The following is a 2298-nucleotide window of genomic DNA, read 5'->3' on the forward strand; positions in this document are numbered from 1 at the left end:
TCTATAACTCTGTGTGTGTGTGTGTGTGTGTGTGTGTGAACAGATAAATTGTGGATTGGAATGGATAAGTGGGTATGGATGGAATCAGGTGGTTACTACACTAGACCAAGCATGACATGATAAAGGCACAAAGTAGAGTGGTAGTGGTCAATTATCAGTCAACAAGCATTTATTAATAATCTACTCTGTGCCAGACTCTGTGCTAAGGGGATACAAAGAACTGATGATACAAAGAAAAGCAAAAACATTATCCCTGTCCTCAAGTAGCTGACTTCCTCATGGTAGAGACAACATGCAATTAATTAATAATATTTGTTGTTGTTGTTCATTCAGTCACGTCCAACTCTTTATGACCCCATGGACTATAGCATGGTAGGCCCTTTGGTTCCTCACACTCTCTCAAAGTCTGTCCAAGCTCATGTTCATTGCTTCCACGACGCTATCCATCCATCTCATCCTCGGCCATCCCCTTTTCCTTTTACCTTCAATCTTTCCCAACATCAGGATCTTTTCCAGTGAGTCCTGTTTTCTCATTATTTGGCCAAAAAATTGAATAATAATAGGTAATATTTATGTAGTGCTTCCTATGTGCCAGGCATGGTGCTAAGCCTTTTAAAATTATTATTTCATTTGATCCTCACAACTACTCTGGGACGTAGGTGCCATTATCATCCTCATTTCATAGATGAGGAAACTGAGGCAAACAGAAGTTAAGTGACTTGCCTAGGGTCACACAGCTAGTAAGGATCTGAGACCAGGTTTGAATTTAGGTTTTCCTGACTCCAGGCCTAGTGCTCTATCCACTGGGCTACCTAGCTTCTCCTATAAACTATATACAGTATAAATGTCAGCCACTCTTATAATAGGGAAGGAGGTAAAGAAGGTGAACAGGAAAAGGGCTCCTGAAGAAGTAGGCATCTGAGCTGAATCTTGAAGATAATTAAGGAAACTATAAAGCCCAGGTGAGGAAGTAGATTATTCCAGGCTTGGGTGACAGCTAGTGCAAATAAACAGAGCCCCGAGATGGAGTGTCATTTGAGAATAACAGCAAGTAGACAAGTGTATCCAGACTGTAGAAAGGAATAAAGCATGAGAAGACTGTTTGGGGAGGAAGGGACCAGGCAATAAAGGGCTTTAATTGCCAAGCAGATGATTTCATCTTGAAGGTCACAGGGAACCAGCCACTTGAGCTTATTGAGTGAGGCCCTGTGACATGGTCAAGACCTTCATTTTAGGAAAATCATTTTGCCACCTGAATGATGGATGGTTGGAATGGAATGGAAGAGCCGGATGAAAGAGAAAACAAGGAAGAAGAATGAATAGAACCTGAGGATGGATTGCATTTGGGTATATGTTATAGGGTGTTGTTTGGGGGTGGGGTACAGTGAGAGGGAGAGAAGGAGGAGCCCAAGAACACTCTGAAGTTTGGAGCCTGGATGACAAGAAGAATCATGATGGTGTTGGCAGAAATAAGGAAGTCGGGAGGTAGAATTGATTTTAAAAAGAAGATGATTTAATTCCAGTGATTAGAAGTGAACAGAGCTCAATGGCCATCTATATAGTTCAGCTCACACGTCAAGAATCCTATCTTTACTGGACAAGTGGTTGTTCAGCCTTTGCTTGAAGGCTTCCAATGGGGGAGAACTCATCACTTCCCAAGGCAATCTGTTCCACTTTTGTATAGATTCAATTGCTAGAAAGTTTTTCTTTTCACCAAGCCTATTTTTTAAAAAAAATTTTTAGGTAAGGCAATCAGGGTTAAGTGACTTGCCCATGGTAACACAGCTAGTGAGTGTCAAGTGTCTGAGACCAGATTTGAACTCATGTCTTCCTGACTCCAAGGCCAGAGCTCTATCTACTGTGCCACCTAGCTTCCCTGACCAAGCCTAATTTTTGAGGTAGCTAGGTGGATAGAGTGCTGGGCCTAGAGTCAGGAAGAGTTGGCCTGTGTGACTCTGGACCAGTCACTTAACCCTCTGTTTGCCTCAGTTTTTTCATCTGTAAAATGGGGATAATAAGAGCACCTTCCAGGGTTGTAAGGATCAAATGAGATGATTATTGAAAAGGGCTTAGCACAGTGCCTGGCACATAGCACTCTATACATGTTTGCTGCTTTGTAACTTCCACCCAGAAACAAAGCAGAACAAGTACCCCTTTTCCAATTGACAGTCATTCAAATACTTGAAGATGGTTTAGAGATTCTCCATAAATCTTTTTTCCTCCTAGCTAAACATCCCCAGGTCCTAAGGTGGATCTTTAGATGACACGCTCTTAAATTCCACCCCCCCCCACTCCCTC

Source organism: Phascolarctos cinereus, unplaced genomic scaffold, assembly GCF_003287225.1.
Source record: "Phascolarctos cinereus isolate Bilbo 61053 unplaced genomic scaffold, phaCin_HiC Scaffold_7;HRSCAF=346, whole genome shotgun sequence".
In the NCBI taxonomy this organism is placed as follows: domain Eukaryota; kingdom Metazoa; phylum Chordata; class Mammalia; order Diprotodontia; family Phascolarctidae; genus Phascolarctos; species Phascolarctos cinereus.